General features: G+C 45.2%; 1 protein-coding gene across 1 annotated transcript in view; it reads left to right on the forward strand.

Moving 5' to 3' along the window:
* LOC119405030 (uncharacterized) overlaps window positions 1-14975 on the forward strand; it is a 122647-nt gene that overhangs the window by 55501 nt on the left and 52171 nt on the right. The window lies entirely within an intron of this gene.

Below are 14975 nucleotides of genomic sequence, written 5' to 3' on the forward strand. Positions count from 1 at the left end.
AGAACAGAGTTCGATTGTTCCCCTTATCGTTGCTCGCGAAAAGAAAAAAAAAAAAAACATCGCTTCAAGACATTTGCCGAAGGAGCCAGACGTCGTGTCAGGGCCGTTATCGCCTTGTCCGAAGATGCCCCCCGTTTTCTTTTTTTTTTTCTGCGGTGAACGGTTTGATGTTTATTTGCCACATACTGTTGCACACTATAAGTGGCTGGGACGGGGAAAAAAGGCTGTGTTAAAGCGGCTTGACAACTCCTACACACCCAGGTTCGCTGTGGCAACAAGACCTCAAAACAAGCAATTACATCTCAAGACGATGTAGACGAACAATACGCATGCATTACATTGAAAAAAATTACACAACAAGATAATAATAATAACTGTTGGGGTTTTACGCCCCAAGACCACGATGATGATTATGAGAAACGCCGCGATGGAGGGCTCCGGAAATATTATACAAAGAGAGAAATATTACTACGGACACTTCAACGAAAGCATATTCAAAATAAAAGTATTAGAGAGTGTGCTTACATTCTGATAAGTAATTTTGAAGTTGTTTGGTATATTTGGCAAGCAATAACATAATGCTTGAAAACCATAGTTAGTACGCGGTTGCGGAATATACCAGTGGTCCGAGTTTCAGATTATGCGCGGAGAAGGATTTAGTTCTAGGTTAGGAACACTGCGTATAAGCGCGACTTGTTAAGGTATCAGATCTGAAGGAAAATAATAAAGTGTATTGGTATAGGAGGTTCATTTTAATTGTTTTACACTTGACGAATAGTTGTGAAGTGTAGGCATTAAGTGGAAGCTTTACAACAGATCGCAGAACCTTTTTCTTTTTGTAAGATAAGATTTTTATAAATTAATTTTTATATTACCCCAAATTAAGTTGCAATAGCGCAGATGTGGCGTAAAGGGTGCATTAAATATGAAAAGCTTTTGAAGAACTAGCAATACACGCTGACCGCTTCTTAATATACCTAAGACCTTGCAAAGTTTATTGTGCAAATGTTCGGTATGGTGATCCCATTTAACTTATTCATGAAAAATAATACCCCAAGGTTTTGCGGTAGTATAAAATTCAATGTTGCTGTTATTTAACATGATATTGCAGGAATGCCAATCACACGTTCATTCATGTCGTCACCATGTGCCCGCAATTGTATAGCACGTTCGTGTTTTAGAGGTAGTGCTAAACGAATCCTCACGAAAGGAATTTGCCCTTGGTGCACTTCTGAAAGCATAATGCTAACGTTCTGCGTGACTGATGCCAGGAAGTATTTTTGTTTTGTCTTTCCACAAAACCCTTGAAAGACCAGTTTTTGCTCGACTTCGTAAAGTAGTCTCGCCGTATGGTTTGCTCAATTTTTTTAAATGAAAGATTCGCACCTCGTCTGCATATCGCACACGCAAGCTGCGAAATCGACACAGTAAAAACCCACAGGGTCCCTTATGCATATGCCTATGGTGATTCCAAGGCAGAAGCCATCTTCTGTTTTGCTTCCTTCTCAGTCGCTTGAATCGATCCACCCGCCCCCGAAAGTTTTCTGCGGCTAGCGCTTTGTTGCATTGCCTCCGGGATCGGAGGCATTGCAAGCTTTCTACACCTCACGTGCCTCCGGGACCGGCTCACCTATATGACCAAGCGACGATGTCGTGTGGTGACGCCATCATGCAACGTCACGTTATGTGATGTCACTATGACGTCATGACGATGTCAACAAATTTTGCAATCTGTGACGTCACGGTGACATCATCACGTGATTATTTTTTGCATCACGCGTGTTGACGCTGCCGACGTCGACGGTCAAATTTCGCGTTTGATGAGGCTTTCGTCTTAAAAGGCTTTCGTCTTAAAATGAATAGCTTGGACAGCCCGTGTTCTCTCGTTACACATTATAACATGGAGTAAGCATTCGTTCATTTGGCTTGTGTTTTCTTGTTATCGTCTGTTGTGACTGTGTTTGCACGCTTTCCCTTCTTTTGTGTTTACCTCATGTCGAATCTTTGGTCAGACCTGGATGTACACGGAGGTAGCCGCCACCATAATCCTGGCCCCTCGCGTATACTGTTTAACACCATGTATCGTCACCGCCACATTGTTTATCAACTCACTTCCTATGATCGAGGACTGCCGCACTCTCAGATCGTCGAAACGCTACTCAGAAATACTATGTCCCGCCGCTACTCTGCTTATCACCGGAGAAAAAAAAGATGAAGTGTTTGGGAGGGTCAAGTAAGCATGTCACGAAAACTTGGGTAAGTGCGTGGCCGTCTACACCGGCAACAGTTTCGAGATAACCAAGAACGTTATTGATAATGGTCCTTCTTCATCAGATGCGCATGCGTGGGCACCCTTGATAATGAAGCACGGTGCTTATCAGAAGCGGCGTTGCAAGTAGCGACGGCCATGCACTATTCAAGTTCCTTGCAACATATCGGAGCTTTGTAGGACGGTGGGCAACGTGACCTTCTTAATAATTCGTGACCTTCTTAAAACCACGATATAATTATGAGAGACGCCGTAGTGGGGATCTCGGAAAATTTAGACTACCTGAGGTTCTTTAACGTGCATCTAAGTCTAAGCACACGGGCCTCTAGCATTTTGCCTCCATCGAAATGCGGCCGCTGCAGTTCGGATTCAACTTCTGTGAAGATAAGTTTCACTTTCATGTTATACCGATTAAAATGACAGATGAATCAGGCATGTTTTTTTTTTTTTAAGATAACTTGTGTGGCGTTGATTTAAACTGATGGACGACAGTTGAGATTATTCGCTTGAAGAAAACATACTTTTGTCCCATAGAATGAGCAAACATTTGCTGCATCACAGTCATGCAGGTAATATAGTAATTGTTGGGGTTTAACGTCCCAAAACCACGAAATGTTTAGGAGAGACGCAGTAGTGGAGGGCTCCTGAAATTTCAACCATCTGGGGATGCTTAACGTGAACTTAATCTAGGTACACGGGCCTCTAGCATTTTCGACTCCGCCGAAAATGCGGCCGGGACAGTCATGCAGGTAATCCTCTGTGCTGAACTGTTACAATGTGTGGGTGAGGAGGGTTTTTTGGGTCAGCGCGTCGCGTGTTTTTTTCCGTCACACGGTTTTCTTGGAACACCGCCACCAGCTTCGCAGGTCAGCCAATACAAGCTTCGTTTCAAAAAGAAATTTTATTTATTTATTTACGCAATACTCACAGCGCCATCAGAGACATTACATTGAGGCGGTGAACACATTTTAAGCGGTTTTATACAACATCACATATAAACACTGGAAAACAAAAAGTAGGCACAGTAATAAAAAGAAATTGGACCATCTCCCCGAAGGGAACGCTGATGGGATGCGAAGCCGCAGCGTTGCGCACGGGTGGCGTCACAGTTCGAACGGCGCTAACGCGGGTGCTGCGGTGAGCGCTGGAAGATTCGTTTCAAGCGAAACTCGGTGTAGCGTTTACTGGTGTAAACGTTTGTTTGAAACGCGGACACGGGAGGCGAGCGGGCGTTCGAGCCGGCAGCTGCGGCGCTCCGGCGGGTGAGGGAGAGAGTGACGTACGCGCGCACCTGCGAGGGAAGCGTGCGAGGGGTGCGTGACGTAATAAAATGTTTCTCTCTCTCTCTCTGCACAAACGCATGTTTGTTCTAACGATTCGGCGGTGCGTTAGAAACTAAGTTATAAAAAAATCACAGCATATCCACGGAGTGAATGATGATGAGTGGGCGAAGCTACGGAGGTTCATCGGTAAACCGTGAATCTTCCGTGAATTCTGCCCAGTACATCATCACCGACGTGAGATCGGGCGCGTTTATACTAAAGGTTCGATGAGTTATGACGACTTGCAGCTCACTTTAATTTTACATGTACGCTGTGAATTTTCATTGTTTAGAAAACCATTGCTTTAGAAAACATCTGGCGTCTTTCGTTAAGCAGCTGGCGTCTTTTCGTATTGCTTTAGAAACATCTGGCGTTCTTTCGTTTTGCTTTTACAAAACATCTGGCGTCTTTCGTTGGTTCATCAATCAACGGCGTTTTGAACAAAATTTTTATTGTTTAATCACGCACAGGAGAAATCTCACCAGGCACTACCTTGGAGTTTGTAAACAATGGCTGCTAATGGGAATGAGAGACAGAAGAAGTCGGCTTTTAGCTAACACTTACACTTCTACTTCTACTAACGTTTCCTACTGGAACATGCCAATGGCTGCTAATGGGGAATGAGAGAGGGAAGAATTCGGCTTTTAGTTAACGCGCACGCTGCGAATTTTTTATTGTTCAACAACGCACAGGAAAAATCTCCCACCGGCACCACCTTGGAGGTCAAAGCGTAAGACTGGTTACGCACTACGACTACTACGACTACGACTACGAGGGACGAGCGGGTGCCGCCTTAAGGAGCTTCGCCCGTAAAACGATATGGAGGTGTCAGTCACATTATATTCCGTGGAAATTTACGCTCTTGCATTTCTCAACGTTCAGAAACGCTGCAACTACTTCTACAAAGGCACGTTTCACTTTCGTGTTATAATTTATTGCTATGAGAGAGGCATATGGATCATCTTTTTGTTAAGGCGAAAGCCTTAAGTGGCGCTGTTGGCGCTGCCCTCGGCGACACTTGCGCGCGAACTTTGCGAGGCTTTCGCGAGACCTGCCCAAAAAAACACACGCGACCTTCTCCGAGTGAGGGGTGCGTGGAGAGGAAACGGCTAAAGACGTCATCGTGACATTAGATGACGTCATACGATACCATCATGATGTCGTCACATTATGACGTCGTTGCTTGGTGAAAGGTGGACCGATTACGGAGGAAGTTCTACACCACGCGAGGTGCAGAATTCTTAGAATGAGGGAGGGGGGGGGGGGCAATGCAATCGGATGTGAGTAACTTAATGCGTGTCTCTCACACTGCGGCTGCTGATGTCTCGCAAGAAGTCAGCTACCCGATTGGACAATTTTATGCATTACCAGGTGTGCAGCACGCTTTCGCCATCAAGTGTTACAACGAATGTGAAAAGCAGCCGACTTTCATACGCCTCTGCTATAAAATATTTTACGGATAGATTTCGGTGCCACCACATTCGGCTGTTAACGTTGCCCTTTTGTATATTGAACTAAACGAATAGTGCTATGCGGTAGGCGTATACACGGGAAAACGGTTGGGTTGGTGCATATTCGACGTTTCCAGAGCTTATCAATTCACGCCACGATATACAAAAATCAAAAGCCCAAGGTGGCGGCGCCTATATGTCTTACTTAAAATTATCGATACCTGCCAATGATACATTACGTTAGTAAACATTTCAGTATAGTGGCCGTGGGCGTCGGCAGGATGAAGGGGGGGGGGGGGGGGGGGGGGGGGCGAACTCGTGTCGCATCACGGCGGTGGAGGGCGGGGAGCGCTTGTGTGCTTACGTAGGAGGCAAGTGCTCTTGTGGCTTGCAGGAGGAGAGGGGGGGGGGGGGGGGTGCCCATTTTGCACCCCCTGGCGACGCCCATGGTCGCGGCTCAAGGTTTTGCCAATCAAAACTGCATTAAAAGAAAACAAAAAACAAGCGGGAATCGAGCACACAGCGTCGTGTTCAACTAGACCGGAAAACCAAAGAAAACTTATATAAAAGCGAGTGGTGCCCCCCCCCCCCTTCCCCCCAACTTTGATGCTAGCAGGCAGGGGCGTAGCCAGAAATTTTTTTCGGGGGGGAGGGGGGGGTTCAACCATACATTATGTATGATCGTGCGTGCGTTTGTATGTGTGCGTGTATATATGCGCAAGCAAAACTGAAAAATTTCGAGGGGGGGGGTTGAACCCTCCCAACCCCCCCCCCCCCCCCCCCTTCGCTACGCCCCTGCTAGCAGGTCGCCCACCCCTAAGCTAAGTCCGTCTCTGGTACGTGCCGTACTTCGAGCAGTTTCTCCCACGATGCGGCGGCGGCGGGCGTCCTGGGTGCGCCGAGGCCCACGCTCGTCTCGACCAGTTGCCACAGGGACTCGAAGTGCAGCGGCAGCACGTCGCGGGTGGCGTGCTCGAGCGCGTTGGTCCTCACCACGTCCGCGAGCAACGCGGGCTTGTCCAGCGTCCCGACCACGTCACTGAACAGCTTGGCCATCGCCGAACAGTGCGTCCTGCGTGCGGTATATATACGGTGTCGGCGACATTCGCCTCTATTTAACCGACACAAATCTCTACCGAAGGTCGCGGGATCGAATCCCGTCCGCGGCGGCCGCATTTCGTTGGAAGCGAAATGCACTTAGATTTAGGTGCACGTTATGAACCCCAGGTGATCGAAATTTCCGGAGCCCTCCACTACGGCGTCCCTCATAATCATATCATGGTTTGGGGGACGTGAAACCTCACCAATCATTATTATTGAATCATTAAAATTCGTTGACGTCAACGTCAACGCCCAGCTGCGGCGTGACCTACTTGGCACCGCTCCAACACCTGCGCCGAAGGAAGCGCGTTGCCTCGCGTTTGTGCGGACGGGCGGACAGCGTTACACAGGCTAGTCAAAGAGCTGCTACGCATCTAATAAATTACATACACAGCTAGTATGTAGAGGAAGGCAAAACGGGAAATAATAAAAACACTAAGTCAACAAGGCAAAATACGTCTCATTTGATATTTCATTAACTACTGCAGCAGGTAATCTATTCCACTCCCACATTGTTCTTGGGAAAAACGACATTCTGAAGGATTCAGTATTGCAAAACATTTCACGCACTTTATGGGAATGATCGCTCCGTGTGGATACATAGTAAGGTTCGAGTATATATTGTTGCCGATCAATGCCAATTTTTAAGTGAAAAATGTTATGAAAAAGTTTTAGACGAAGTTTTTTCCTGCGATTTTCTAGCTACTCCCATTTAAGACCCACCTTCGCTTGTGCAGCGCTAAAGGTAAATGCATAATTTCCAGTCACAAACCTTGCCGCTAGATTTTGCACTTTTTCTATACGTTCTCTGTCACCTACCATCGGTGGGTCCCACACCTCACATGCATATCCTAAAATCGATCGGACAAATGTCTTGAAAAGCGGTTCTTTAGTAGCCATACTAAAACATTTTGCATTACGCCGTAGAGACCCTAATGACTTGCCAGCACTTGCGACTACGTGATCAACATGACGGTGCCATTTTAGGTCATGGGTAAAGTAAACACCAAGATATAGGCACTTGTGACAATGGAACATCATCTGAAGGTGAATTCTTTTCCTTGGTAAATGACATGAAAACAGGCTTATCTAGATTTAAAGTCATATTCCACTTACGACACCACTGACTAATGAGGTTTCAATCACACTGCAAAGCGCGACAGTCATCTTCACTAGTAAGAGGCCTGTATAACACACAGTCATCAGCGTGCAATCTCATGCGCGACAGAACACCTTCACCAATGTCGTTTATAAATAAAAGTACTGCTCATGTACTCTAGGGTGTTGGAACAAGCACTATTGCTTTTGGGATACAAAAGGCATCTAAAGTCATCTTTCAGATGATACTCTATACACCCTTCAGAAAGGTGGCAGTAAGAATTGTTTATTTTGTTAGCAACGTCTATCCAATTATTGCATGGTTGCGATTTCTGTTCAGTCATTTGAGAACAGCTTTGGCAGTTGCGTACGACTTTTTATCCGAGGCGCCGTAATATTCAAGACAAAAAAGGGGGGAAAATCAGGCGAAGCATGAACTAAGCCGCGCAAGGCTTGAAAGAGTGAAACTGGACGATCCTAAAGACTAATCTCGTTGCTTCTAGGTTGTTTGTTGGCCTTAGCTAGGTGATGCAGCCTGTTGCTTCTAGGTCGTGGCTACGCTTGCACTAAGCCGCGCAAGGCTTGAAACATCGCGATTCTGGAGACTAATCTGGTTGCTTCTAGGTTGTTTCTTGGCCTTAGCTAGGTGATTCAGGCTGTTTCCAAGTTGCTTCCAGGTCATTGCTAGGCTTTAGCTAGGTGATGCTTGGTTGTTTCTACGTTGATTCTTAGCGCCGAGAGGTTTGAGTAAAACCACAGACAATCACAGACACGATACGGATGACCAAACTACAAAGACAGAACCTCATGGCTCACGCTGAACCAAGCGTCCGCAGCTCTCATAGATCCACGGGCACTTCGTCGTTGGCGTAGGCCTTCCCATCACTTCGGGGTCTTCTCGCAGTCGCCGTTGCCTTTCCTATTCCCTAGTGTTCTCTCGTTGTACGTACTCGGGGTCATCGGCTCGCCGCCCTCGCTTCGCAGCCATTTGTTGGGCTAAATGTTGCCTTCTTCACTTTTAGTGGACCAGTCACGGTGAGTAGTGGGACTTACCCAATTTCTGTGGTACATACCCGTTTATGATGATGATAGTTTTCGCGTGGGCCGCACGGCGCATACCCGTAGGCCTCACAAATCCGCCTTTTTCACGACGCCCTGGCGCATCCGCCATCCCCTAGCGGGAAAGTCGCAAAACATCTCCTAATCTCGGAGGCTTTGCTTCTGGCAATACCGGTTCTCCCGGCCCCTACCAAACCCCAAACAATACGGCAGAGGGCAGCACAGGAAAATGAAAGAGGCGGATTACGGCTAGCTTAAACAGCTTTGCCGTTAATAAATTGGTCATTGGCTTATAAATTTCGGCAAGCTCCTTGCTGAGCGTGATTCAGTAAGGGGGGGGGGAGATTTTTAGGAAAGGAAAATAGTCTATTTCTGCAGCCCTAATTTGGAGCACGGCTCAGCGTCAACTTCAGGATATGAGGACCCTGAGCTGTAGAACATGTCAGATGCGTGTTCATTGCTCTGGTGATTCGGTGGTGCGCTAAAGGACTAAATATTAGAAAAAGAAACATAGACAAGTAAATCACATTGCACTCTTTGAAAATATACACTGTTGTATTTCTTAACTTGCAACAAAGCTGCAACTTATTTTGCGGAGGCACGTTTCGCTATTGTGTTATAACGGACTCCTATGAGAAAGACATCGATCGTCGTTTTAAAATAAAAACAAATTGGGGTCGGTACGAAGAACAACTTCGCGCACATGGGAGTAGTATGAACTGACGCTACGCCTTGTGCTGCAAATCACAATGCTGAGTTGATTGTTCGGAATTACAGTTACTGTATTCTCAATGCGAATTTCGTTGCAGAATTCGAGGATCACTGCTTCACCGTATAATTTTTTGGTAAAAACCTTCTCTTTTTTTTGCTGTATTTCAACGCATTGGTTGCCAGAAAACGTGGTCTTTAAAGGGGCCCTCCAACACTTTTCCAAGTAACCATCGAATGGCTTCTCGAAAGGAGTTTATTGGCTCACGAATCGACCGCCGCAAATATTTTTTTGAATCCGTCAAGTACGAGCGGAGTTACAGAGATTTGTCGAACGCTGTAAGTGCTTTCTCTCTTCTCTCATCCCGACGAGCGCGCCGGAAGCTAAGCAGGGAGGGGTGGCACGGGAGAAAGACGTCACGTCACACGCGCGTCATGACCTTGAGCTCTTTTCTTTTTTTTTTTCTTTGAACGCGTGGCTAATCTTCAATGAGATCGCGAGCGTGCGCGCTAGGGTGCCTCGATGCCAGCGCCTCCGCTGGCATCAAGATTGGTTGTTGACTTGACTCGTCGCAGCGCATGGCCGTGCATTTTGATCGCTGGCCGTGAACATGCTGTTGGACGAATTCATGCAGGAATCAAATACTGCACGGCATAATCATTGTGTGAAGCTGCTATTACACAGGCACTGTTACGCTTTTTGTTAGGCCGTGCGGAGTCAACAGAAATTCGGCCGATATTACCTATACCTACGTAAGCCAGCTTAAGCTTAGATAATTAAGCCTAGTTAAGACAAGTTAGTCATAGCTCAGGCTAATTAAGCTTGGTCAAGCCAATCAATACTAATCGATACCAACAAAGCTGCCGAGTTAAGTCAAGTTAAGCTTGACCGGGCTGAAAAAGTTTTGCCGGGACCATTTTAATTTACGAAAAAGAATTACGTTGCCCGCCCTGTCAGAAACTTGGATGCCGGCGGCCGATATATGGTGATAACCGACTCTATGCAGCTTATCTGCTACGATGTGCTAGTGCGACAGCAGGATGCGGCTTATCAGCCAAGCGGTGATATAAAAAATATTGTGACCAGCCCTGGAATTAATTAAATACATACAGGCTCTCTCGCGCTGCGTCGTCAGGATTTTAAATGCTAGCAATTTTCTTGGGGCGGGGGGGGGGGGGGGGGTGGTACAACCATACTTTATGTATATTCGTGCGTGCGTATACATATACGCAAGCAAAATTGAAAATTTTCGGGGGGTGTTGACCCCCCCCCCCCTGGCTACGCCCCTGGTGGGTGCCCTGTTGCTTACTGGCAATGGAAGCTTCCTAAGTATATCAATCAATCAATCAATCAATCAATCAATCAATCAATCAATCAATCAATCAATCAATCAATCAATCAATCAATCAATCAATCAATCAATCAATCAATCGCCCAATCAATAAAGCTTATTTGCAACATAGTAGTTGGGGTTCACCCCGGCGAAATGCAGCTTGAAGGTGCCTGGCGGCAATACACAAGGCAGCATACACATATATTTATAGGCAACATAAGCATACACAACGGAACAAAGAATATTTAAAGTAGTATACAAGAAAAAGCAACGACATAAAATACTGGCAAACGTAAGAGATACTTATATGCATTGTACAGTTGTGCATGCAAAAAAGAAAAAAGAAGGTTGATATATTAACAAGTGATATGACATCGAACTCCGATAAACATCTTGATACATGCTTGAAAATAAAAGGTAGCGCGAAAATAAGACGCGTTCACAAGCGAGGGCACAGGGACTAGTGTGCTTGTCCTTGTGCCCCCACTTGCGAACCTTTTATTTTCAAGCATGTCGAACACACTAGGCCAAGAACGAGTTTTATCTTGATGCATGCAAACATGCGTGGGTGTAACAGGTTTAAGCTATTACATAGTTTCACCAAAAGTGTAAAAAAAGTATATGGTACAATGAAAAAAAAAGTACAGTGATAAGAAACAGATTGCAGTGTTTAGTTCAGTTCAGATATGTAGACTTATATCCAAATTCTTGGATTTTACGGGCCAAAAGTGCGCTATGATTATAAGGCACGCAGAAGTCGGTAACACCGGTTTAATTTTGGCCATCCGGGTCTCCTTAACGTCCACATGAATTTAAGTACACGAACATTTTTTTTAACATTGTGGCCCGATCGATATGCGTGTAGACTCAAACTAGCAACTTCGCAAATGCAGCAGCGAAACGTCTTAACCGACCAATATATCGGAGAATTAAAACACCGAAGAAATAAAAGCACACGTTCTGCTACGCAAAATGTATGCTGCGAACGCTGTACTGATAAAGTCAAAGGTGTTTATTTCCTTGGCCCGTTTTATCAATGTTCTGCAACGCCAGGGCGTAGTTTCTAGGGATTACTATGGGGACCGACGCCGATGACAGCGCATAGCGTGACAAAGTGTCGCACTGCTGCGTGACTTCAGCTAAAGTATTTACTTGCGTACTACTAGCATTCGATAGCAATGACTAATGTAGGCTATTTATTTATTTATTTATTTATTTATTTATTTATTTATTTATTTATTTATTTATTTATTTATTACAAATACTTTCAAAGCCCGAGGACATTACAGATATGAATGGTTAATACATATATATGTGTACTACAATACAATTTGTGAAAGTACGAATTGACAAAATAAGGTATCTTGAATGACACTTCTAAAGTTAGTAATAGCAGCAATGGAGGCGGGAGGGTGGTTCCATTCTGCGTTGATTTTGGGTATTAGATAGTCACTGTATAGGTTAGTTAACATGACACACCAAACTTAAATTTGTTGTTCACACGTGACGAAAACGGTACGTCGGTTGAAGAAAAAGATAGATGTCGGCTAATCCTGGCTACCCCCTATTGTAGCACCAAAATTGTCTTCATTCAATCTTGCAACAATGATTCAAGTGTCCAACACTTTTACTTCGACCTATGTCACTCATAATTGCAATAATAATAATAATAATAATAATAATAATAATAATAATAATAATAATAATAATAATAATAATAATAATAATAATAATAATAATATCGGGGGTTCTACGTCCGAAAACCACGATATGATTATGAGAGACGCCGTAGTGGAGAGCTCCGGAAATTTCGACCATCTGGTGTTCTTTAACGTGCACCTAAATATAAGTACACGGGCCTCTACCATTTCGCCTCCATCGAAATGCGACCGCCGCGGTCGGGATCGAACCCCCGACCTTCGGTACAGCATCCGAGCACCGTAACCGCTAGAACTTATCATTGCAGGTGGCGCAAAACTTTACGAAGGTCGAATACAGAAAGGACAAACCACAAGCGCTTACTTCAACCTTCAACTTGTTGAAGGTTGAAGTAAGCGCTTGTGATTTGTAAAGCGTTGCGTTCTTCGTAAAGCGTTGCGCTATATACAGTGATGGATCACTACCAACAAGCCCGGTCAAATTTTCCGTTAATGTCACTCGCCGTGCACACAAGCGCACGCAAACACACGTCTTTAAATGGAAGTTTTTTTCTTTCTCTCCCACGAAGAGCGTTCATACGACCGACATGCAATGGAAGCGTGACCTGCGTCTTTGTTTTGTTATCTTTCGTAACTCTTTCGCAAGTCCTATAGCGCTGAACAAGTCGCTCAGCAAAACACCCGCTGATAAAACGAAGAGTACGATGGTGAAGGTGCCGCACAATGCCCACCCCTTTGCTTGAGGGGCTTTTCCTTGGCGTGGCACAAGACTCGGCGCACAATGGCTCTCACCGAAGACGGCCTATAGTTAAGTGATGCTCGTACGCTCCAGCACCGATATAATAATTGTTGATGTTTTACGTCCCAAAATCACGGTATCATTATGCACTCCATTTTTTTTTTTGGAAACACGTGCGTCCCACGACTCCCCTAAGAGAGTCAACGTGACTCTCTAAAGAGAGTTATACACGTGAGAGAGTCACATGCGTAGCAGAGTCGAAGGACATCTTTTTTCTTAGAGTGTGAGAGACGCCGTAGTAGGGGGTTCCTGAAATTTCTACCTCCTTGGGTTCTTGATAGGGGTGTGCGAATAGTTAAATTTCATCTCTAATCGAATACGGATCGAATAGTGCCGAATAGTGGCCATAAATATCGAATATCGAATCGAATATCGAATACCAAAGATTTCATTGGAAACTGAAAGAAAGAACAACTGTAATGTTGTGCTTCATCGTCATGAGTGCTCCGGGCCCAAAGATCTTCGGGCGCCCATTCACGAGCAGCATTTTAACTGCGCGCCGGAACGATGGGAGTTTCTGAACGAGTGGTGTTGTGCGGCAGCGACGCAGCGTGAACAAATTTTCGCATGTGAAGCCATTCACCGAAGGTTTCGCAAGCCAAAGTCGGCACGTTTTACGGCGTTTGCGGCATACGCGAGCGAAGTACGCAAGAAGTCCGTGCTTTCATTCCGGAGGCGAAGTTGCGACGTTTTCTTGTGTGTTTTTTTACGTGCTCAAATGACATGATCTCCTTTAAAATAAACGTGCGCTCGCCTTTGAACCAAGATATCAGTCAAAATTTTAACGAAAGGCCGTCTGTAACGACGTTAGTGTTACTTTTAGCCACCTTACTCTAACCAAGTTGCACCATTGACCTTTGTCGCATTTAAATATTCGTCCTGTCGAATTATTCGAAACTTCGAATACTAGCTATTCGAAAGTCGAATCGAATTAATCGATTAGGTATTATTCGATTGGAATTCGAAACTCGAATATTCGCACACCCCTAGTTCTTCAACATGCGCCTAATTCTCATCACACGGGCCTGTGGCATTTGGCCTCCATCAAAATGCCTCCAACGTCTCAAACTTCTGACTCCAATGGGAGACTCATTGGGTTATATTCCCAGTGCCATCGGGCACCCACTGTTGTCATTAATCGGGAGAGCTCGAGGCACGGTACCTGCCCTGGTGATCGGTGTTGTGAGTATTCATTTCTTGAGAGGGTGGCCTCTCCTCTATAACTCGCATTCCTCCTCCCTCCAACGACGCTGGTACGTTCTCCGTTACGGATTGCAGAAATATGCGCCTCTCCTATGCTCGAACCGAAACGGTAGTACGTATACATCTCTTCATCATCTCCTTTTCAAGACAGTGTTTGTTGATCATTTTCGCTAATAAAACAATCTTCGCTGTGTATTATTAAGCAAAATAAAACCCCAGCCCTCATATAAGGCATCCTCCCTCCCATCTCCCAGCCCCCGAAAAAATATCAGAAAAAAATGATCATGCACAGGTACAAACACTAAAACAATTCGCTGAATAACGTAGCGCGGCCGGTGGACCGACATTCACACACTTATATATATATATATATATATATATATATATATATATATATATATATATATATATATATATATATATATATATATATATATATATATATATATATATATATAACATTCCTGTTCTCACTGAATCGGTGCTCCAGATATTTTGCTGACCGACACCGTAACTGCACCCTCCTCCCTCGCTAAGGCCACTGAACAATCGTTCACATTGAAGTTCATTCTTTATCTCTCCTCGCCTGGCTCGTGATGTCACCTTACGCAAGCGTAATCACGCCAGCTCGCGCGATGCCGCCTACACGTCGCGGTTCTGAATTCACGTTGTCATGACGACGGCGCGCTGTATACTGTGAACGTCGTTGCGGCCGTCGCGCTCGGATGCTCAACTCCGCATATCTGCTGTCGCAGTAAAAAACTCAACTACGATGCCCACTGCAGGGGCATACACAGCGACGGCGTTTTCTATGATTGCAAAGAGTCCGTGGCGATTGCTTTCACACCGAAGTTGTCTTAGTCTACCATGCTGTCGCCGAAATCGTCGTCGTCGTCGTCGTTGTCGTCGTCGTTGTCGTCGTCGTCGTCGTCGTAGTAGTCGTAGTAGTAGTAGTAGTAGTAGTAGTAGTAGT

The sequence above is a fragment of the Rhipicephalus sanguineus genome, chromosome 9, assembly GCF_013339695.2.
Source record: "Rhipicephalus sanguineus isolate Rsan-2018 chromosome 9, BIME_Rsan_1.4, whole genome shotgun sequence".
Lineage (NCBI taxonomy): Eukaryota > Metazoa > Arthropoda > Arachnida > Ixodida > Ixodidae > Rhipicephalus > Rhipicephalus sanguineus.